Raw genomic sequence first — 25,383 nt, forward strand, 5'->3', positions numbered from 1 at the left:
TCCTCAAAGGGCCTGAGCAAGCGCAGGTGTCACGCATGAGCTGCCAATGGCTGACATCTAAGTTACACAGGGAGTACCTTTATCCGCTTTTAACATCAGGAAATCTGTGATGGCCTTTCGCTGTTCGTAAAGGCGGTCTAACATATGTAGGGTTGAATTCCACCTTGTTGCAACGTCACAGCATGAGGAGTCAGTATGGGGGCCCATGGCAGATTATGGGCCTGGCAGCAGCAATGGGAGGCCCGTAATCTGCCAGCACCCTATGACAAAAAATGTAACACACCAGCAGTGTGAGGAGATCTGAAAGTGGCACATGGCAGAGTGTGGCGATGGAGACAGCAGCAATGGGAGGCTGTACAGGGACCCATGAGAGACTCTGGACCTGGCAGCAGCATGAGGAGGCGGTATAGGGGCCCATGGCAGATTAGGGGCCTGGCAGCAGCTATGGGAGGCCCGTAATCTGCCAGCACCCTATGACAAAAAATGGAACACACCAGCAGTGTGAGGAGACATGAAAGTGGCACATGGCAGAGTGTGGCGATGGAGACAGCAGCAATGGGAGGCCGTACAGGGACCCATGAGAGACTCTGGACCTGGCAGCAGCATGAGGAGGCGGTATAGGGTCCCATGGCAGATTAGGGGCCTGGCAGCAGCTATAGGAGGCCCGTAATCTGCCAGCACCCTATGACAAAAAATGGAACACACCAGCAGTGTGAGGAGACCTGAAAGTGGCACATGGCATGAGACACTGTGGACCTGGCAGCAGCATGAGGAGGCGGTACAGGGGCCCATGGCAGATTATGGTCCTGGCAGCAGCTATGGGAGGCCCGTAATCTGCCAGCACCCTATGACAAAAAATTGAACACACCAGCAGTGTGAGGAGACCTGAAAGTGGCACATGGCAGAGTGTGGCGATGGAGACAGCAGCAATGGGATGCCGTACAGGGACCCATGAGAGACTCTGGACTTGGCAGCAGCATGAGGAGGCGGTATAGGGGCCCATGGCAGATTAGGGGCCTGGCAGCAGCTATAGGAGGCCCGTAATCTGCCAACACCCTATGACAAAAAATGGAACACACCAGCAGTGTGAGGAGACCTGAAAGTGGCACATGGCATGAGACACTGTGGACCTGGCAGCAGCATGAGGAGGCGGTACAGGGGCCCATGGCAGATTAGGGGCCTGGCAGCAGCTATGGGAGGCCCGTAATCTGCCAGCACCCTATGACAAAAAATGGAACACACCAGCAGTGTGAGGAGACCTGAAAGTGGCACATGGCATGAGACACTGTGGACCTGGCAGCAGCATGAGGAGGCGGTACAGGGGCCCATGGCAGATTATGGTCCTGGCAGCAGCTATGGGAGGCCCGTAATCTGCCAGCACCCTATGACAAAAAATTGAACACACCAGCAGTGTGAGGAGACCTGAAAGTGGCACATGGCAGAGTGTGGCGATGGAGACAGCAGCAATGGGACGCCGTACAGGGACCCATGAGAGACTCTGGACTTGGCAGCAGCATGAGGAGGCGGTATAGGGGCCCATGGCAGATTAGGGGCCTGGCAGCAGCTATAGGAGGCCCGTAATCTGCCAGCACCCTATGACAAAAAATGGAACACACCAGCAGTGTGAGGAGACCTGAAAGTGGCACATGGCATGAGACACTGTGGACCTGGCAGCAGCATGAGGAGGCGGTACAGGGGCCCATGGCAGATTAGGGGCCTGGCAGCAGCTATGGGAGGCCCGTAATCTGCCAGCACCCTATGACAAAAAATGGAACACACCAGCAGTGTGAGGAGACCTGAAAGTGGCACATGGCAGAGTGTGGCGATGGAGACAGCAGCAATGGGAGGCCGTACAGGGACCCATGACACACTCTGGACCTGGCAGCAGCATGAGGAGGCGGTATAGGAGCGCATGGCAGATTAGGGGCCTGGCAGCAGCTATGAGAGGCCCGTAATCTGCCAGCACCCTATGACAAAAAATGGAACACACCAGCAGTGTGAGGAGACATGAAAGTGGCACATGGCAGAGTGTGGCGATGGAGACAGCAGCAATAGGAGGCCGTACAGGGACAAATGAGAGACTCTGGACCTGGCAGCAGCATGAGGAGGCGGTATAGGGGCCCATGGCAGATTAGGGGCCTGGCAGCAGCTATAGGAGGCCCGTAATCTGCCAGCACCCTATGACAAAAAATGGAGCACACCAGCAGTGTGAGGAGACCTGAAAGTGGCACATGGCATGAGACACTGTGGACCTGGCAGCAGCATGAGGAGGCGGTACAGGGGCCCATGGCAGATTATGGTCCTGGCAGCAGCTATGGGAGGCCCGTAATCTGCCAGCACCCTATGACAAAAAATTGAACACACCAGCAGTGTGAGGAGACCTGAAAGTGGCACATGGCAGAGTGTGGCGATAGAGACAGCAGCAATGGGATGCCGTACAGGGACCCATGAGAGACTCTGGACTTGGCAGCAGCATGAGGATGTGGTATAGGGGCCCATGGCAGATTAGGGGCCTGGCAGCAGCTATAGGAGGCCCGTAATCTGCCAGCACCCTATGACAAAAAATGGAACACACCAGCAGTGTGAGGAGACCTGAAAGTGGCACATGGCATGAGATACTGTGGACCTGGCAGCAGCATGAGGAGGCGGTACAGGGGCCCATGGCAGATTAGGGGCCTGGCAGCAGCTATGGGAGGCCCGTAATCTGCCAGCACCCTATGACAAAAAATGGAACACACCAGCAGTGTGAGGAGACCTGAAAGTGGCACATGGCATGAGACACTGTGGACCTGGCAGCAGCATGAGGAGGCGGTACAGGGGCCCATGGCAGATTAGGGGCCTGGCAGCAGCTATGGGAGGCCCGTAATCTGCTAGCACCCTATGACAAAAAATGGAACACACCAGCAGTGTGAGGAGACCTGAAAGTGGCACATGGCAGAGTGTGGCGATGGAGACAGCAGCAATGGGAGGCCGTACAGGGACCCATGACACACTCTGGACCTGACAGCAGCATGAGGAGGCGGTATAGGGGCCCATGGCAGATTATGGTCCTGTCAGCAGCTATGGGAGGCCCGTAATCTGCCAGCACCCTATGACAAAAAATTGAACACACCAGCAGTGTGAGGAGACCTGAAAGTGGCACATGGCAGAGTGTGGCGATGGAGACAGCAGCAATGGGACGCTGTACAGGGACCCATGAGAGACTCTGGACTTGGCAGCAGCATGAGGAGGCAGTACAGGGGCCCATGGCAGATTAGGGGCCTGGCAGCAGCTATGGGAGGCCCGTAATCTGCCAGCACCCTATGACAAAAAATTGAACACACCAGCAGTGTGAGGAGACCTGAAAGTGGCACATGGCAGAGTGTGGCGATGGAGACAGCAGCAATGGGACGCCGTACAGGGACCCATGAGAGACTCTGGACTTGGCAGCAGCATGAGGAGGCGGTACAGGGGCCCATGGCAGATTAGGGGCCTGGCAGCAGCTATGGGAGGCCCATAATATGCCAGCACCCTTTGACAAAAAATGGAACACACCAGCAGTGTGAGGAGACCTGAAAGTGGCACATGGCAGAGTGTGGCGATGGAGACAGCAGCAATGGAAGGCCGTACAGGGACCCATGAGAGACTCTGGACCTGGCAGCAGCATGAGGAGGCGGTATAGGGGCCCATGGCAGATTAGGGGCCTGGCAGCAGCTATAGGAGGCCCGTAATCTGCCAGCACCCTATGACAAAAAATGGAACACACCAGCAGTGTGAGGAGACCTGAAAGTGGCACATGGCATGAGACACTGTGAACCTGGCAGCAGCACAGGAGGCGGTACAGGGGCCCATGGCAGATTATGGTCCTGGCAGCAGCTATGGGAGGCCCGTAATCTGCCAGCACCCTATGACAAAAAATTGAACACACCAGCAGTGTGAGGAGACCTGAAAGTGGCACATGGCAGAGTGTGGCGATGGAGACAGCAGCAATGGGACGCCGTACAGGGACCCATGAGAGACTCTGGACTTGGCAGCAGCATGAGGAGGCGGTATAGGGGCCCATGGAAGATTAGGGGCCTGGCAGCAGCTATAGGAGGCCCGTAATCTGCCAGCACCCTATGACAAAAAATGGAACACACCAGCAGTGTGAGGAGACCTGAAAGTGGCACATGGCATGAGATACTGTGGACCTGGCAGCAGCATGAGGAGGCGGTACAGGGGCCCATGGCAGATTAGGGGCCTGGCAGCAGCTATGGAAGGCCCGTAATCTGCCAGCACCCTATGACAAAAAATGGAACACACCAGCAGTGTGAGGAGACCTGAAAGTGGCACATGGCATGAGACACTGTGGACCTGGCAGCAGCATGAGGAGGCGGTACAGGGGCCCATGGCAGATTAGGGGCCTGGCAGCAGCTATGGGAGGCCCGTAATCTGCCAGCACCCTATGACAAAAAATTGAACACACCAGCAGTGTGAGGAGACCTGAAAGTGGCACATGGCAGAGTGTGGCGATGGAGACAGCAGAAATGGGACGCCGTACAGGGACCCATGAGAGACTCTGGACTTGGCAGCAGCATGAGGAGGCGGTATAGGGGCCCATGGCAGATTAGGGGCCTGGCAGCAGCTATAGGAGGCCCGTAATCTGCCAGCACCCTATGACAAAAAATGGAACACACCAGCAGTGTGAGGAGACCTGAAAGTGGCACATGGCATGAGACACTGTGGACCTGGCAGCAGCATGAGGAGGCGGTACAGGGGCCCATGGCAGATTAGGGGCCTGGCAGCAGCTATGGGAGGCCCGTAATATGCCAGCACCCTATGACAAAAAATGGAACACACCAGCAGTGTGAGGAGACCTGAAAGTGGCACATGGCAGAGTGTGGCGATGGAGACAGCAGCAATGGAAGGCCGTACAGGGACCCATGAGAGACTCTGGACCTGGCAGCAGCATGAGGAGGCGGTATAGGGGCCCATGGCAGATTAGGGGCCTGGCAGCAGCTATAGGAGGCCCGTAATCTGCCAGCACCCTATGACAAAAAATGGAACACACCAGCAGTGTGAGGAGACCTGAAAGTGGCACATGGCATGAGACACTGTGAACCTGGCAGCAGCACAGGAGGCGGTACAGGGGCCCATGGCAGATTATGGTCCTGGCAGCAGCTATGGGAGGCCCGTAATCTGCCAGCACCCTATGACAAAAAATTGAACACACCAGCAGTGTGAGGAGACCTGAAAGTGGCACATGGCAGAGTGTGGCGATGGAGACAGCAGCAATGGGACGTCGTACAGGGACCCATGAGAGACTCTGGATTTGGCAGCAGCATGAGGAGGCGGTATAGGGGCCCATGGAAGATTAGGGGCCTGGCAGCAGCTATAGGAGGCCCGTAATCTGCCAGCACCCTATGACAAAAAATGGAACACACCAGCAGTGTGAGGAGACCTGAAAGTGGCACATGGCATGAGATACTGTGGACCTGGCAGCAGCATGAGGAGGCGGTACAGGGGCCCATGGCAGATTAGGGGCCTGGCAGCAGCTATGGAAGGCCCGTAATCTGCCAGCACCCTATGACAAAAAATGGAACACACCAGCAGTGTGAGGAGACCTGAAAGTGGCACATGGCATGAGACACTGTGGACCTGGCAGAAGCATGAGGAGGCGGTACAGGGGCCCATGGCAGATTAGGGGCCTGGCAGCAGCTATGGGAGGCCCGTAATCTGCCAGCACCCTATGACAAAAAATGGAACACACCAGCAGTGTGAGGAGACCTGAAAGTGGCACATGGCAGAGTGTGGCGATGGAGACAGCAGCAATGGGACGCCGTACAGGGACCCATGAGAGACTCTGGACTTGGCAGCAGCATGAGGAGGCGGTATAGGGGCCCATGGAAGATTAGGGGCCTGGCAGCAGCTATAGGAGGCCCGTAATCTGCCAGCACCCTATGACAAAAAATGGAACACACCAGCAGTGTGAGGAGACCTGAAAGTGGCACATGGCATGAGATACTGTGGACCTGGCAGCAGCATGAGGAGGCGGTACAGGGGCCCATGGCAGATTAGGGGCCTGGCAGCAGCTATGGGAGGCCCGTAATCTGCCAGCACCCTATGACAAAAAATGGAACACACCAGCAGTGTGAGGAGACCTGAAAGTGGCACATGGCATGAGACACTGTGGACCTGGCAGCAGCATGAGGAGGCGGTACAGGGGCCCATGGCAGATTAGGGGCCTGGCAGCAGCTATGGGAGGCCCGTAATCTGCTAGCACCCTATGACAAAAAATGGAACACACCAGCAGTGTGAGGAGACCTGAAAGTGGCACATGGCAGAGTGTGGCGATGGAGACAGCAGCAATGGGACACTGTACAGGGACCCATGAGAGACTCTGGACTTGGCAGCAGCATGAGGAGGCGGTACAGGGGCCCATGGCAGATTAGGGGCCTGGCAGCAGCTATGGGAGGCCCGTAATCTGCCAGCACCCTATGACAAAAAATTGAACACACCAGCAGTGTGAGGAGACCTGAAAGTGGCACATGGCAGAGTGTGGCGATGGAGACAGCAGCAATGGGACGCCGTACAGGGACCCATGAGAGACTCTGGACTTGGCAGCAGCATGAGGAGGCGGTACAGTTGCCCATGGCAGATTAGGGGCCTGGCAGCAGCTATGGGAGGCCCATAATATGCCAGCACCCTATGACAAAAAATGGAACACACCAGCAGTGTGAGGAGACCTGAAAGTGGCACATGGCAGAGTGTGGCGATGGAGACAGCAGCAATGGAAGGCCGTACAGGGACCCATGAGAGACTCTGGACCTGGCAGCAGCATGAGGAGGCGGTATAGGGGCCCATGGCAGATTAGGGGCCTGGCAGCAGCTATAGGAGGCCCGTAATCTGCCAGCACCCTATGACAAAAAATGGAACACACCAGCAGTGTGAGGAGACCTGAAAGTGGCACATGGCATGAGACACTGTGAACCTGGCAGCAGCACAGGAGGCGGTACAGGGGCCCATGGCAGATTATGGTCCTGGCAGCAGCTATGGGAGGCCCGTAATCTGCCAGCACCCTATGACAAAAAATTGAACACACCAGCAGTGTGAGGAGACCTGAAAGTGGCACATGGCAGAGTGTGGCGATGGAGACAGCAGCAATGGGACGCCGTACAGGGACCCATGAGAGACTCTGGACTTGGCAGCAGCATGAGGAGGCGGTATAGGGGCCCATGGAAGATTAGGGGCCTGGCAGCAGCTATAGGAGGCCCGTAATCTGCCAGCACCCTATGACAAAAAATGGAACACACCAGCAGTGTGAGGAGACCTGAAAGTGGCACATGGCATGAGATACTGTGGACCTGGCAGCAGCATGAGGAGGCGGTACAGGGGCCCATGGCAGATTAGGGGCCTGGCAGCAGCTATGGAAGGCCCGTAATCTGCCAGCACCCTATGACAAAAAATGGAACACACCAGCAGTGTGAGGAGACCTGAAAGTGGCACATGGCATGAGACACTGTGGACCTGGCAGCAGCATGAGGAGGCGGTACAGGGGCCCATGGCAGATTAGGGGCCTGGCAGCAGCTATGGGAGGCCCGTAATCTGCCAGCACCCTATGACAAAAAATTGAACACACCAGCAGTGTGAGGAGACCTGAAAGTGGCACATGGCAGAGTGTGGCGATGGAGACAGCAGAAATGGGACGCCGTACAGGGACCCATGAGAGACTCTGGACTTGGCAGCAGCATGAGGAGGCGGTATAGGGGCCCATGGCAGATTAGGGGCCTGGCAGCAGCTATAGGAGGCCCGTAATCTGCCAGCACCCTATGACAAAAAATGGAACACACCAGCAGTGTGAGGAGACCTGAAAGTGGCACATGGCATGAGACACTGTGGACCTGGCAGCAGCATGAGGAGGCGGTACAGGGGCCCATGGCAGATTAGGGGCCTGGCAGCAGCTATGGGAGGCCCGTAATATGCCAGCACCCTATGACAAAAAATGGAACACACCAGCAGTGTGAGGAGACCTGAAAGTGGCACATGGCAGAGTGTGGCGATGGAGACAGCAGCAATGGAAGGCCGTACAGGGACCCATGAGAGACTCTGGACCTGGCAGCAGCATGAGGAGGCGGTATAGGGGCCCATGGCAGATTAGGGGCCTGGCAGCAGCTATAGGAGGCCCGTAATCTGCCAGCACCCTATGACAAAAAATGGAACACACCAGCAGTGTGAGGAGACCTGAAAGTGGCACATGGCATGAGACACTGTGAACCTGGCAGCAGCACAGGAGGCGGTACAGGGGCCCATGGCAGATTATGGTCCTGGCAGCAGCTATGGGAGGCCCGTAATCTGCCAGCACCCTATGACAAAAAATTGAACACACCAGCAGTGTGAGGAGACCTGAAAGTGGCACATGGCAGAGTGTGGCGATGGAGACAGCAGCAATGGGACGCCGTACAGGGACCCATGAGAGACTCTGGACTTGGCAGCAGCATGAGGAGGCGGTATAGGGGCCCATGGAAGATTAGGGGCCTGGCAGCAGCTATAGGAGGCCCGTAATCTGCCAGCACCCTATGACAAAAAATGGAACACACCAGCAGTGTGAGGAGACCTGAAAGTGGCACATGGCATGAGATACTGTGGACCTGGCAGCAGCATGAGGAGGCGGTACAGGGGCCCATGGCAGATTAGGGGCCTGGCAGCAGCTATGGAAGGCCCGTAATCTGCCAGCACCCTATGACAAAAAATGGAACACACCAGCAGTGTGAGGAGACCTGAAAGTGGCACATGGCATGAGACACTGTGGACCTGGCAGCAGCATGAGGAGGCGGTACAGGGGCCCATGGCAGATTAGGGGCCTGGCAGCAGCTATGGGAGGCCCGTAATCTGCCAGCACCCTATGACAAAAAATGGAACACACCAGCAGTGTGAGGAGACCTGAAAGTGGCACATGGCAGAGTGTGGCGATGGAGACAGCAGCAATGGGACGCCGTACAGGGACCCATGAGAGACTCTGGACTTGGCAGCAGCATGAGGAGGCGGTATAGGGGCCCATGGAAGATTAGGGGCCTGGCAGCAGCTATAGGAGGCCCGTAATCTGCCAGCACCCTATGACAAAAAATGGAACACACCAGCAGTGTGAGGAGACCTGAAAGTGGCACATGGCATGAGATACTGTGGACCTGGCAGCAGCATGAGGAGGCGGTACAGGGGCCCATGGCAGATTAGGGGCCTGGCAGCAGCTATGGAAGGCCCGTAATCTGCCAGCACCCTATGACAAAAAATGGAACACACCAGCAGTGTGAGGAGACCTGAAAGTGGCACATGGCATGAGACACTGTGGACCTGGCAGCAGCATGAGGAGGCGGTACAGGGGCCCATGGCAGATTAGGGGCCTGGCAGCAGCTATGGGAGGCCCGTAATCTGCCAGCACCCTATGACAAAAAATTGAACACACCAGCAGTGTGAGGAGACCTGAAAGTGGCACATGGCAGAGTGTGGCGATGGAGACAGCAGAAATGGGACGCCGTACAGGGACCCATGAGAGACTCTGGACTTGGCAGCAGCATGAGGAGGCGGTATAGGGGCCCATGGCAGATTAGGGGCCTGGCAGCAGCTATAGGAGGCCCGTAATCTGCCAGCACCCTATGACAAAAAATGGAACACACCAGCAGTGTGAGGAGACCTGAAAGTGGCACATGGCATGAGACACTGTGGACCTGGCAGCAGCATGAGGAGGCGGTACAGGGGCCCATGGCAGATTAGGGGCCTGGCAGCAGCTATGGGAGGCCCGTAATATGCCAGCACCCTTTGACAAAAAATGGAACACACCAGCAGTGTGAGGAGACCTGAAAGTGGCACATGGCAGAGTGTGGCGATGGAGACAGCAGCAATGGAAGGCCGTACAGGGACCCATGAGAGACTCTGGACCTGGCAGCAGCATGAGGAGGCGGTATAGGGGCCCATGGCAGATTAGGGGCCTGGCAGCAGCTATAGGAGGCCCGTAATCTGCCAGCACCCTATGACAAAAAATGGAACACACCAGCAGTGTGAGGAGACCTGAAAGTGGCACATGGCATGAGACACTGTGAACCTGGCAGCAGCACAGGAGGCGGTACAGGGGCCCATGGCAGATTATGGTCCTGGCAGCAGCTATGGGAGGCCCGTAATCTGCCAGCACCCTATGACAAAAAATTGAACACACCAGCAGTGTGAGGAGACCTGAAAGTGGCACATGGCAGAGTGTGGCGATGGAGACAGCAGCAATGGGACGCCGTACAGGGACCCATGAGAGACTCTGGACTTGGCAGCAGCATGAGGAGGCGGTATAGGGGCCCATGGAAGATTAGGGGCCTGGCAGCAGCTATAGGAGGCCCGTAATCTGCCAGCACCCTATGACAAAAAATGGAACACACCAGCAGTGTGAGGAGACCTGAAAGTGGCACATGGCATGAGATACTGTGGACCTGGCAGCAGCATGAGGAGGCGGTACAGGGGCCCATGGCAGATTAGGGGCCTGGCAGCAGCTATGGAAGGCCCGTAATCTGCCAGCACCCTATGACAAAAAATGGAACACACCAGCAGTGTGAGGAGACCTGAAAGTGGCACATGGCATGAGACACTGTGGACCTGGCAGCAGCATGAGGAGGCGGTACAGGGGCCCATGGCAGATTAGGGGCCTGGCAGCAGCTATGGGAGGCCCGTAATCTGCCAGCACCCTATGACAAAAAATTGAACACACCAGCAGTGTGAGGAGACCTGAAAGTGGCACATGGCAGAGTGTGGCGATGGAGACAGCAGAAATGGGACGCCGTACAGGGACCCATGAGAGACTCTGGACTTGGCAGCAGCATGAGGAGGCGGTATAGGGGCCCATGGCAGATTAGGGGCCTGGCAGCAGCTATAGGAGGCCCGTAATCTGCCAGCACCCTATGACAAAAAATGGAACACACCAGCAGTGTGAGGAGACCTGAAAGTGGCACATGGCATGAGACACTGTGGACCTGGCAGCAGCATGAGGAGGCGGTACAGGGGCCCATGGCAGATTAGGGGCCTGGCAGCAGCTATGGGAGGCCCGTAATATGCCAGCACCCTATGACAAAAAATGGAACACACCAGCAGTGTGAGGAGACCTGAAAGTGGCACATGGCAGAGTGTGGCGATGGAGACAGCAGCAATGGAAGGCCGTACAGGGACCCATGAGAGACTCTGGACCTGGCAGCAGCATGAGGAGGCGGTATAGGGGCCCATGGCAGATTAGGGGCCTGGCAGCAGCTATAGGAGGCCCGTAATCTGCCAGCACCCTATGACAAAAAATGGAACACACCAGCAGTGTGAGGAGACCTGAAAGTGGCACATGGCATGAGACACTGTGAACCTGGCAGCAGCACAGGAGGCGGTACAGGGGCCCATGGCAGATTATGGTCCTGGCAGCAGCTATGGGAGGCCCGTAATCTGCCAGCACCCTATGACAAAAAATTGAACACACCAGCAGTGTGAGGAGACCTGAAAGTGGCACATGGCAGAGTGTGGCGATGGAGACAGCAGCAATGGGACGCCGTACAGGGACCCATGAGAGACTCTGGACTTGGCAGCAGCATGAGGAGGCGGTATAGGGGCCCATGGAAGATTAGGGGCCTGGCAGCAGCTATAGGAGGCCCGTAATCTGCCAGCACCCTATGACAAAAAATGGAACACACCAGCAGTGTGAGGAGACCTGAAAGTGGCACATGGCATGAGATACTGTGGACCTGGCAGCAGCATGAGGAGGCGGTACAGGGGCCCATGGCAGATTAGGGGCCTGGCAGCAGCTATGGAAGGCCCGTAATCTGCCAGCACCCTATGACAAAAAATGGAACACACCAGCAGTGTGAGGAGACCTGAAAGTGGCACATGGCATGAGACACTGTGGACCTGGCAGCAGCATGAGGAGGCGGTACAGGGGCCCATGGCAGATTAGGGGCCTGGCAGCAGCTATGGGAGGCCCGTAATCTGCCAGCACCCTATGACAAAAAATTGAACACACCAGCAGTGTGAGGAGACCTGAAAGTGGCACATGGCATGAGATACTGTGGACCTGGCAGCAGCATGAGGAGGCGGTACAGGGGCCCATGGCAGATTAGGGGCCTGGCAGCAGCTATGGGAGGCCCGTAATCTGCTAGCACCCTATGACAAAAAATGGAACACACCAGCAGTGTGAGGAGACCTGAAAGTGGCACATGGCAGAGTGTGGCGATGGAGACAGCAGCAATGGGACGCTGTACAGGGACCCATGAGAGACTCTGGACTTGGCAGCAGCATGAGGAGGCGGTACAGGGGCCCATGGCAGATTAGGGGCCTGGCAGCAGCTATGGGAGGCCCGTAATCTGCCAGCACCCTATGACAAAAAATTGAACACACCAGCAGTGTGAGGAGACCTGAAAGTGGCACATGGCAGAGTGTGGCGATGGAGACAGCAGCAATGGGACGCCGTACAGGGACCCATGAGAGACTCTGGACTTGTCAGCAGCATGAGGAGGCGGTACAGGGGCCCATGGCAGATTAGGGGCCTGGCAGCAGCTATGGGAGGCCCATAATATGCCAGCACCCTATGACAAAAAATGGAACACACCAGCAGTGTGAGGAGACCTGAAAGTGGCACATGGCAGAGTGTGGCGATGGAGACAGCAGCAATGGAAGGCCGTACAGGGACCCATGAGAGACTCTGGACCTGGCAGCAGCATGAGGAGGCGGTATAGGGGCCCATGGCAGATTAGGGGCCTGGCAGCAGCTATAGGAGGCCCGTAATCTGCCAGCACCCTATGACAAAAAATGGAACACACCAGCAGTGTGAGGAGACCTGAAAGTGGCACATGGCATGAGACACTGTGAACCTGGCAGCAGCACAGGAGGCGGTACAGGGGCCCATGGCAGATTATGGTCCTGGCAGCAGCTATGGGAGGCCCGTAATCTGCCAGCACCCTATGACAAAAAATTGAACACACCAGCAGTGTGAGGAGACCTGAAAGTGGCACATGGCAGAGTGTGGCGATGGAGACAGCAGCAATGGGACGCCGTACAGGGACCCATGAGAGACTCTGGACTTGGCAGCAGCATGAGGAGGCGGTATAGGGGCCCATGGAAGATTAGGGGCCTGGCAGCAGCTATAGGAGGCCCGTAATCTGCCAGCACCCTATGACAAAAAATGGAACACACCAGCAGTGTGAGGAGACCTGAAAGTGGCACATGGCATGAGATACTGTGGACCTGGCAGCAGCATGAGGAGGCGGTACAGGGGCCCATGGCAGATTAGGGGCCTGGCAGCAGCTATGGAAGGCCCGTAATCTGCCAGCACCCTATGACAAAAAATGGAACACACCAGCAGTGTGAGGAGACCTGAAAGTGGCACATGGCATGAGACACTGTGGACCTGGCAGCAGCATGAGGAGGCGGTACAGGGGCCCATGGCAGATAAGGGGCCTGGCAGCAGCTATGGGAGGCCCGTAATCTGCCAGCACCCTATGACAAAAAATTGAACACACCAGCAGTGTGAGGAGACCTGAAAGTGGCACATGGCAGAGTGTGGCGATGGAGACAGCAGAAATGGGACGCCGTACAGGGACCCATGAGAGACTCTGGACTTGGCAGCAGCATGAGGAGGCGGTATAGGGGCCCATGGCAGATTAGGGGCCTGGCAGCAGCTATAGGAGGCCCGTAATCTGCCAGCACCCTATGACAAAAAATGGAACACACCAGCAGTGTGAGGAGACCTGAAAGTGGCACATGGCATGAGACACTGTGGACCTGGCAGCAGCATGAGGAGGCGGTACAGGGGCCCATGGCAGATTAGGGGCCTGGCAGCAGCTATGGGAGGCCCGTAATATGCCAGCACCCTATGACAAAAAATGGAACACACCAGCAGTGTGAGGAGACCTGAAAGTGGCACATGGCAGAGTGTGGCGATGGAGACAGCAGCAATGGAAGGCCGTACAGGGACCCATGAGAGACTCTGGACCTGGCAGCAGCATGAGGAGGCGGTATAGGGGCCCATGGCAGATTAGGGGCCTGGCAGCAGCTATAGGAGGCCCGTAATCTGCCAGCACCCTATGACAAAAAATGGAACACACCAGCAGTGTGAGGAGACCTGAAAGTGGCACATGGCATGAGACACTGTGAACCTGGCAGCAGCACAGGAGGCGGTACAGGGGCCCATGGCAGATTATGGTCCTGGCAGCAGCTATGGGAGGCCCGTAATCTGCCAGCACCCTATGACAAAAAATTGAACACACCAGCAGTGTGAGGAGACCTGAAAGTGGCACATGGCAGAGTGTGGCGATGGAGACAGCAGCAATGGGACGCCGTACAGGGACCCATGAGAGACTCTGGACTTGGCAGCAGCATGAGGAGGCGGTATAGGGGCCCATGGAAGATTAGGGGCCTGGCAGCAGCTATAGGAGGCCCGTAATCTGCCAGCACCCTATGACAAAAAATGGAACACACCAGCAGTGTGAGGAGACCTGAAAGTGGCACATGGCATGAGATACTGTGGACCTGGCAGCAGCATGAGGAGGCGGTACAGGGGCCCATGGCAGATTAGGGGCCTGGCAGCAGCTATGGAAGGCCCGTAATCTGCCAGCACCCTATGACAAAAAATGGAACACACCAGCAGTGTGAGGAGACCTGAAAGTGGCACATGGCATGAGACACTGTGGACCTGGCAGCAGCATGAGGAGGCGGTACAGGGGCCCATGGCAGATTAGGGGCCTGGCAGCAGCTATGGGAGGCCCGTAATCTGCCAGCACCCTATGACAAAAAATTGAACACACCAGCAGTGTGAGGAGACCTGAAAGTGGCACATGGCAGAGTGTGGCGATGGAGACAGCAGAAATGGGACGCCGTACAGGGACCCATGAGAGACTCTGGACTTGGCAGCAGCATGAGGAGGCGGTATAGGGGCCCATGGCAGATTAGGGGCCTGGCAGCAGCTATAGGAGGCCCGTAATCTGCCAGCACCCTATGACAAAAAATGGAACACACCAGCAGTGTGAGGAGACCTGAAAGTGGCACATGGCATGAGACACTGTGGACCTGGCAGCAGCATGAGGAGGCGGTACAGGGACCCATGGCAGATTAGGGGCCTGGCAGCAGCTATGGGAGGCCCGTAATATGCCAGCACCCTATGACAAAAAATGGAACACACCAGCAGTGTGAGGAGACCTGAAAGTGGCACATGGCAGAGTGTGGCGATGGAGACAGCAGCAATGGAAGGCCGTACAGGGACCCATGAGAGACTCTGGACCTGGCAGCAGCATGAGGAGGCGGTATAGGGGCCCATGGCAGATTAGGGGCCTGGCAGCAGCTATAGGAGGCCCGTAATCTGCCAGCACCCTATGACAAAAAATGGAACACACCAGCAGTGTGAGGAGACCTGAAAGTGGCACATGGCATGAGACACTGTGAACCTGGCAGCAGCACAGGAGGCGGTACAGGGGCCCATGGCAGATTATGGTCCTGGCAGCAGCTATGGGAGGCCCGTAATCTGCCAGCACCCTATGACAAAAAATTGAACACACCAGCAGTGTGAGGAGACCTGAAAGTGGCACATGGCAGAGTGTGGCGATGGAGACAGCAGCAATGGGACGCCGTACAGGGACCCATGAGAGACTCTGGACTTGGCAGCAGCATGAGGAGGCGGTATAGGGGCCCATGGAAGATTAGGGGCCTGGCAGCAGCTATAGGAGGCCCGTAATCTGCCAGCACCCTATGACAAAAAATGGAACACACCAGCAGTGTGAGGAGACCTGAAAGTGGCACATGGCATGAGATACTGTGGACCTGGCAGCAGCATGAGGAGGCGGTACAGGGGCCCATGGCAGATTAGGGGCCTGGCAGCAGCTATGGAAGGCCCGTAATCTGCCAGCACCCTATGACAAAAAATGGAACACACCAGCAGTGTGAGGAGACCTGAAAGTGGCACATGGCATGAGACACTGTGGACCTGGCAGCAGCATGAGGAGGCGGTACAGGGGCCCATGGCAGATTAGGGGCCTGGCAGCAGCTATGGGAGGCCCGTAATCTGCCAGCACCCTATGACAAAAAATGGAACACACCAGCAGTGTGAGGAGACCTGAAAGTGGCACATGGCAGAGTGTGGCGATGGAGACAGCAGCAATGGGAGGCCCTACAGGGACCCATGACACACTCTGGACCTGGCAGCAGCATGAGGAGGCGGTATAGGAGCGCATGGCAGATTAGGGGCCTGGCAGCAGCTATGAGAGGCCCGTAATCTGCCAGCACCCTATGACAAAAAATGGAACACACCAGCAGTGTGAGGAGACATGAAAGTGGCACATGGCAGAGTGTAGCGATGGAGACAGCAGCAATAGGAGGCCGTACAGGGACAAATGAGAGACTCTGGACCTGGCAGCAGCATGAGGAGGCGGTATAGGGGCCCATGGCAGATTAGGGGCCTGGCAGCAGCTATAGGAGGCCCGTAATCTGCCAGCACCCTATGACAAAAAATGGAGCACACCAGCAGTGTGAGGAGACCTGAAAGTGGCACATGGCAGAGTGTGGCGATAGAGACAGCAGCAATGGGACGCCGTACAGGGACCCATGAGAGACTCTGGACTTGGCAGCAGCATGAGGATGTGGTATAGGGGCCCATGGCAGATTAGGGGCCTGGCAGCAGCTATAGGAGGCCCGTAATCTGCCAGCACCCTATGACAAAAAATGGAACACACCAGCAGTGTGAGGAGACCTGAAAGTGGCACATGGCATGAGATACTGTGGACCTGGCAGCAGCATGAGGAGGCGGTACAGGGGCCCATGGCAGATTAGGGGCCTGGCAGCAGCTATGGGAGGCCCGTAATCTGCCAGCACCCTATGACAAAAAATGGAACACACCAGCAGTGTGAGGAGACCTGAAAGTGGCACATGGCATGAGACACTGTGGACCTGGCAGCAGCATGAGGAGGCGGTACAGGGGCCCATGGCAGATTAGGGGCCTGGCAGCAGCTATGGGAGGCCCGTAATCTGCTAGCACCCTATGAGAAAAAATGGAACACACCAGCAGTGTGAGGAGACCTGAAAGTGGCACATGGCAGAGTGTGGCGATGGAGACAGCAGCAATGGGAGGCCGTACAGGGACCCATGACACACTCTGGACCTGACAGCAGCATGAGGAGGCGGTATAGGGGCCCATGGCAGATTATGGTCCTGTCAGCAGCTATGGGAGGCCCGTAATCTGCCAGCACCCTATGACAAAAAATTGAACACACCAGCAGTGTGAGGAGACCTGAAAGTGGCACATGGCAGAGTGTGGCGATGGAGACAGCAGCAATGGGACGCTGTACAGGGACCCATGAGAGACTCTGGACTTGGCAGCAGCATGAGGAGGCGGTACAGGGGCCCATGGCAGATTAGGGGCCTGGCAGCAGCTATGGGAGGCCCGTAATCTGCCAGCACCCTATGACAAAAAATTGAACACACCAGCAGTGTGAGGAGACCTGAAAGTGGCACATGGCAGAGTGTGGCGATGGAGACAGCAGCAATGGGACGCCGTACAGGGACCCATGAGAGACTCTGGACTTGGCAGCAGCATGAGGAGGCGGTACAGGGGCCCATGGCAGATTAGGGGCCTGGCAGCAGCTATGGGAGGCCCGTAATATGCCAGCACCCTATGACAAAAAATGGAACACACCAGCAGTGTGAGGAGACCTGAAAGTGGCACATGGCAGAGTGTGGCGATGGAGACAGCAGCAATGGAAGGCCGTACAGGGACCCATGAGAGACTCTGGACCTGGCAGCAGCATGAGGAGGCGGTATAGGGGCCCATGGCAGATTAGGGGCCTGGCAGCAGCTATAGGAGGCCCGTAATCTGCCAGCACCCTATGACAAAAAATGGAACACACCAGCAGTGTGAGGAGACCTGAAAGTGGCACATGGCATGAGACACTGTGAACCTGGCAGCAGCACAGGAGGCGGTACAGGGGCCCATGGCAGATTATGGTCCTGGCAGCAGCTATGGGAGGCCCGTAATCTGCCAGCACCCTATGACAAAAAATTGAACACACCAGCAGTGTGAGGAGACCTGAAAGTGGCACATGGCAGAGTGTGGCGATGGAGACAGCAGCAATGGGACGCCGTACAGGGACCCATGAGAGACTCTGGACTTGGCAGCAGCATGAGGAGGCGGTATAGGGGCCCATGGAAGATTAGGGGCCTGGCAGCAGCTATAGGAGGCCCGTAATCTGCCAGCACCCTATGACAAAAAATGGAACACACCAGCAGTGTGAGGAGACCTGAAAGTGGCACATGGCATGAGATACTGTGGACCTGGCAGCAGCATGAGGAGGCGGTACAGGGGCCCATGGCAGATTAGGGGCCTGGCAGCAGCTATGGAAGGCCCGTAATCTGCCAGCACCCTATGACAAAAAATGGAACACACCAGCAGTGTGAGGAGACCTGAAAGTGGCACATGGCATGAGACACTGTGGACCTGGCAGCAGCATGAGGAGGCGGTACAGGGGCCCATGGCAGATTAGGGGCCTGGCAGCAGCTATGGGAGGCCCGTAATCTGCCAGCACCCTATGACAAAAAATTGAACACACCAGCAGTGTGAGGAGACCTGAAAGTGGCACATGGCAGAGTGTGGCGATGGAGACAGCAGAAATGGGACGCCGTACAGGGACCCATGAGAGACTCTGGACTTGGCAGCAGCATGAGGAGGCGGTATAGGGGCCCATGGCAGATTAGGGGCCTGGCAGCAGCTATAGGAGGCCCGTAATCTGCCAGCACCCTATGACAAAAAATGGAACACACCAGCAGTGTGAGGAGACCTGAAAGTGGCACATGGCATGAGACACTGTGGACCTGGCAGCAGCATGAGGAGGCGGTACAGGGGCCCATGGCAGATTAGGGGCCTGGCAGCAGCTATGGGAGGCCCGTAATCTGCCAGCACCCTATGACAAAAAATGGAACACACCAGCAGTGTGAGGACACCTGAAAGTGGCACATGGCAGAGTGTGGCGATGGAGACAGCAGCAATGGGAGGCCGTAGAGGGACCCATGACACACTCTGGACCTGGCAGCAGCATGAGGAGGCGGTATAGGGGCCCATGGCAGATTAGGGGCCTGGCAGCAGCTATAGGAGGCCCGAAATCTGCCAGCACCCTATGACAAAAAATGGAACACACCAGCAGTGTGAGGAGACCTGAAAGTGGCACATGGCAGAGTGTGGCGATGGAGACAGCAGCAATGGGACGCCGTACAGGGACCCATGAGAGACTCTGGACCTGGCAGCAGCATGAGGAGGCGGTTTAGGGGCCCATGGCAGATTAGGGGCCTGGCAGCAGCTATGAGAGGCCCGTAATCTGCCAGCACCCTATGACAAAAAATGGAACACACCAGCAGTGTGAGGAGACCTGAAAGTGGCACATGGCATGAGACACTGTGGACCTGGCAGCAGCATGAGGAGGCGGTACAGGGGCCCATGGCAGATTAGGGGCCTGGCAGCAGCTATGGGAGGCCCGTAATCTGCCAGCACCCTATGACAAAAAATGGAACACACCAGCAGTGTGAGGAGACCTGAAAGTGGCACATGGCAGAGTGTGGCGATGGAGACAGCAGCAATGGGAGGCCCTACAGGGACCCATGACACACTCTGGACCTGGCAGCAGCATGAGGAGGCGGTATAGGAGCGCATGGCAGATTAGGGGCCTGGCAGCAGCTATGAGAGGCCCGTAATCTGCCAGCACCCTATGACAAAAAATGGAACACACCAGCAGTGTGAGGAGACATGAAAGTGGCACATGGCAGAGTGTAGCGATGGAGACAGCAGCAATAGGAGGCCGTACAGGGACAAATGAGAGACTCTGGACCTGGCAGCAGCATGAGGAGGCGGTATAGGGGCCCATGGCAGATTAGGGGCCTGGCAGCAGCTATAGGAGGCCCGTAATCTGCCAGCACCCTATGACAAAAAATGGAGCACACCAGCAGTGTGAGGAGACCTGAAAGTGGCACATGGCAGAGTGTGGCGATAGAGACAGCAGCAATGGGACGCCGTACAGGGACCCATGAGAGACTCTGGACTTGGCAGCAGCATGAGGATGTGGTATAGGGGCCCATGGCAGATTAGGGGCCTGGCAGCAGCTATAGGAGGCCCGTAATCTGCCAGCACCCTATGACAAAAAATGGAACACACCAGCAGTGTGAGGAGACCTGAAAGTGGCACATGGCATGAGATACTGTGGACCTGGCAGCAGCATGAGGAGGCGGTACAGGGGCCCATGGCAGATTAGGGGCCTGGCAGCAGCTATGGGAGGCCCGTAATCTGCCAGCACCCTATGACAAAAAATGGAACACACCAGCAGTGTGAGGAGACCTGAAAGTGGCACATGGCATGAGACACTGTGGACCTGGCAGCAGCATGAGGAGGCGGTACAGGGGCCCATGGCAGATTAGGGGCCTGGCAGCAGCTATGGGAGGCCCGTAATCTGCTAGCACCCTATGAGAAAAAATGGAACACACCAGCAGTGTGAGGAGACCTGAAAGTGGCACATGGCAGAGTGTGGCGATGGAGACAGCAGCAATGGGAGGCCGTACAGGGACCCATGACACACTCTGGACCTGACAGCAGCATGAGGAGGCGGTATAGGGGCCCATGGCAGATTATGGTCCTGTCAGCAGCTATGGGAGGCCCGTAATCTGCCAGCACCCTATGACAAAAAATTGAACACACCAGCAGTGTGAGGAGACCTGAAAGTGGCACATGGCAGAGTGTGGCGATGGAGACAGCAGCAATGGGACGCTGTACAGGGACCCATGAGAGACTCTGGACTTGGCAGCAGCATGAGGAGGCGGTACAGGGGCCCATGGCAGATTAGGGGCCTGGCAGCAGCTATGGGAGGCCCGTAATCTGCCAGCACCCTATGACAAAAAATTGAACACACCAGCAGTGTGAGGAGACCTGAAAGTGGCACATGGCAGAGTGTGGCGATGGAGACAGCAGCAATGGGACGCCGTACAGGGACCCATGAGAGACTCTGGACTTGGCAGCAGCATGAGGAGGCGGTACAGGGGCCCATGGCAGATTAGGGGCCTGGCAGCAGCTATGGGAGGCCCGTAATATGCCAGCACCCTATGACAAAAAATGGAACACACCAGCAGTGTGAGGAGACCTGAAAGTGGCACATGGCAGAGTGTGGCGATGGAGACAGCAGCAATGGAAGGCCGTACAGGGACCCATGAGAGACTCTGGACCTGGCAGCAGCATGAGGAGGCGGTATAGGGGCCCATGGCAGATTAGGGGCCTGGCAGCAGCTATAGGAGGCCCGTAATCTGCCAGCACCCTATGACAAAAAATGGAACACACCAGCAGTGTGAGGAGACCTGAAAGTGGCACATGGCATGAGACACTGTGAACCTGGCAGCAGCACAGGAGGCGGTACAGGGGCCCATGGCAGATTATGGTCCTGGCAGCAGCTATGGGAGGCCCGTAATCTGCCAGCACCCTATGACAAAAAATTGAACACACCAGCAGTGTGAGGAGACCTGAAAGTGGCACATGGCAGAGTGTGGCGATGGAGACAGCAGCAATGGGACGCCGTACAGGGACCCATGAGAGACTCTGGACTTGGCAGCAGCATGAGGAGGCGGTATAGGGGCCCATGGAAGATTAGGGGCCTGGCAGCAGCTATAGGAGGCCCGTAATCTGCCAGCACCCTATGACAAAAAATGGAACACACCAGCAGTGTGAGGAGACCTGAAAGTGGCACATGGCATGAGATACTGTGGACCTGGCAGCAGCATGAGGAGGCGGTACAGGGGCCCATGGCAGATTAGGGGCCTGGCAGCAGCTATGGAAGGCCCGTAATCTGCCAGCACCCTATGACAAAAAATGGAACACACCAGCAGTGTGAGGAGACCTGAAAGTGGCACATGGCATGAGACACTGTGGACCTGGCAGCAGCATGAGGAGGCGGTACAGGGGCCCATGGCAGATTAGGGGCCTGGCAGCAGCTATGGGAGGCCCGTAATCTGCCAGCACCCTATGACAAAAAATTGAACACACCAGCAGTGTGAGGAGACCTGAAAGTGGCACATGGCAGAGTGTGGCGATGGAGACAGCAGAAATGGGACGCCGTACAGGGACCCATGAGAGACTCTGGACTTGGCAGCAGCATGAGGAGGCGGTATAGGGGCCCATGGCAGATTAGGGGCCTGGCAGCAGCTATAGGAGGCCCGTAATCTGCCAGCACCCTATGACAAAAAATGGAACACACCAGCAGTGTGAGGAGACCTGAAAGTGGCACATGGCATGAGACACTGTGGACCTGGCAGCAGCATGAGGAGGCGGTACAGGGGCCCATGGCAGATTAGGGGCCTGGCAGCAGCTATGGGAGGCCCGTAATCTGCCAGCACCCTATGACAAAAAATGGAACACACCAGCAGTGTGAGGACACCTGAAAGTGGCACATGGCAGAGTGTGGCGATGGAGACAGCAGCAATGGGAGGCCGTAGAGGGACCCATGACACACTCTGGACCTGGCAGCAGCATGAGGAGGCGGTATAGGGGCCCATGGCAGATTAGGGGCCTGGCAGCAGCTATAGGAGGCCCGAAATCTGCCAGCACCCTATGACAAAAAATGGAACACACCAGCAGTGTGAGGAGACCTGAAAGTGGCACATGGCAGAGTGTGGCGATGGAGACAGCAGCAATGGGACGCCGTACAGGGACCCATGAGAGACTCTGGACCTGGCAGCAGCATGAGGAGGCGGTTTAGGGGCCCATGGCAGATTAGGGGCCTGGCAGCAGCTATAGGAGGCCCGTAATCTTCCAGCACCCTATGACAAAAAATGGAACACACCAGCAGTGTGAGGAGACCTGAAAGTGGCACATGGCATGAGACACTGTGGACCTGGCAGCAGCATGAGGAGGCGGTACAGGGGCCCATGGCAGATTATGGTCCTGGCAGCAGCTATGGGAGGTCCGTAATCTGCCAGCACCCTATGACAAAAAATTGAACACACCAGCAGTGTGAGGAGACCTGAAAGTGGCACATGGCAGAGTGTGGCGATGGAGACAGCAGCAATGGGACGCCGTACAGGGACCCATGAGAGACTTTGGACTTGGCAGCAGCATGAGGAGGCGGTATAGGGGCCCATGGCAGATTAGGGGCCTGGCAGCAGCTATAGGAGGCCCGTAATCTGCCAGCACCCTATGACAAAAAATGGAACACACCAGCAGTGTGAGGAGACCTGAAAGTGGCACATGGCATGAGATACTGTGGACCTGGCAGCAGCATGAGGAGGCGGTACAGGGGCCCATGGCAGATTAGGGGCCTGGCAGCAGCTATGGGAGGCCCATAATTTGCCAGCACCCTATGACAAAAAATGGAACACACCAGCAGTGTGAGGAGACCCAAAAGTGGCACATGGCATGAGACACTGTGGACCTGGCAGCAGCATGAAGAGGCAGTACAGGGGCCCATGGCAGATTAGGGGCCTGGCAGCAGCTATGGGAGGCCCATAATCTGCCAGCACCCTACGACAAAAAATTGAACACACCAGCAGTGTGAGGAGACCTGAAAGTGGCACATGGCAGAGTGTGGCGATAGAGACAGCAGCAATGGGACGCCGTACAGGGACCCATGAGAGACTCTGGACTTGGCAGCAGCATGAGGATGTGGTATAGGGGCCCATGGCAGATTAGGGGCCTGGCAGCAGCTATAGGAGGCCCGTAATCTGCCAGCACCCTATGACAAAAAATGGAACACACCAGCAGTGTGAGGAGACCTGAAAGTGGCACATGGCATGAGATACTGTGGACCTGGCAGCAGCATGAGGAGGCGGTACAGGGGCCCATGGCAGATTAGGGGCCTGGCAGCAGCTATGGGAGGCCCGTAATCTGCCAGCACCCTATGACAAAAAATGGAACACACCAGCAGTGTGAGGAGACCTGAAAGTGGCACATGGCATGAGACACTGTGGACCTGGCAGCAGCATGAGGAGGCGGTACAGGGGCCCATGGCAGATTAGGGGCCTGGCAGCAGCTATGGGAGGCCCGTAATCTGCTAGCACCCTATGACAAAAAATGGAACACACCAGCAGTGTGAGGAGACCTGAAAGTGGCACATGGCAGAGTGTGGCGATGGAGACAGCAGCAATGGGAGGCCGTACAGGGACCCATGACACACTCTGGACCTGACAGCAGCATGAGGAGGCGGTATAGGGGCCCATGGCAGATTATGGTCCTGTCAGCAGCTATGGGAGGCCCGTAATCTGCCAGCACCCTATGACAAAAAATTGAACACACCAGCAGTGTGAGGAGACCTGAAAGTGGCACATGGCAGAGTGTGGCGATGGAGACAGCAGCAATGGGACGCTGTACAGGGACCCATGAGAGACTCTGGACTTGGCAGCAGCATGAGGAGGCGGTACAGGGGCCCATGGCAGATTAGGGGCCTGGCAGCAGCTATGGGAGGCCCGTAATCTGCCAGCACCCTATGACAAAAAATTGAACACACCAGCAGTGTGAGGAGACCTGAAAGTGGCACATGGCAGAGTGTGGCGATGGAGACAGCAGCAATGGGACGCCGTACAGGGACCCATGAGAGACTCTGGACTTGGCAGCAGCATGAGGAGGCGGTACAGGGGCCCATGGCAGATTAGGGGCCTGGCAGCAGCTATGGGAGGCCCGTAATATGCCAGCACCCTATGACAAAAAATGGAACACACCAGCAGTGTGAGGAGACCTGAAAGTGGCACATGGCAGAGTGTGGCGATGGAGACAGCAGCAATGGAAGGCCGTACAGGGACCCATGAGAGACTCTGGACCTGGCAGCAGCATGAGGAGGCGGTATAGGGGCCCATGGCAGATTAGGGGCCTGGCAGCAGCTATAGGAGGCCCGTAATCTGCCAGCACCCTATGACAAAAAATGGAACACACCAGCAGTGTGAGGAGACCTGAAAGTGGCACATGGCATGAGACACTGTGAACCTGGCAGCAGCACAGGAGGCGGTACAGGGGCCCATGGCAGATTATGGTCCTGGCAGCAGCTATGGGAGGCCCGTAATCTGCCAGCACCCTATGACAAAAAATTGAACACACCAGCAGTGTGAGGAGACCTGAAAGTGGCACATGGCAGAGTGTGGCGATGGAGACAGCAGCAATGGGACGCCGTACAGGGACCCATGAGAGACTCTGGACTTGGCAGCAGCATGAGGAGGCGGTATAGGGGCCCATGGAAGATTAGGGGCCTGGCAGCAGCTATAGGAGGCCCGTAATCTGCCAGCACCCTATGACAAAAAATGGAACACACCAGCAGTGTGAGGAGACCTGAAAGTGGCACATGGCATGAGATACTGTGGACCTGGCAGCAGCATGAGGAGGCGGTACAGGGGCCCATGGCGGATTAGGGGCCTGGCAGCAGCTATGGAAGG

The sequence above is a fragment of the Staurois parvus genome, unplaced genomic scaffold, assembly GCF_062004578.1.
Source record: "Staurois parvus isolate SC_StPar_1 unplaced genomic scaffold, SC_StPar_1.0 ptg000045l, whole genome shotgun sequence".
In the NCBI taxonomy this organism is placed as follows: domain Eukaryota; kingdom Metazoa; phylum Chordata; class Amphibia; order Anura; family Ranidae; genus Staurois; species Staurois parvus.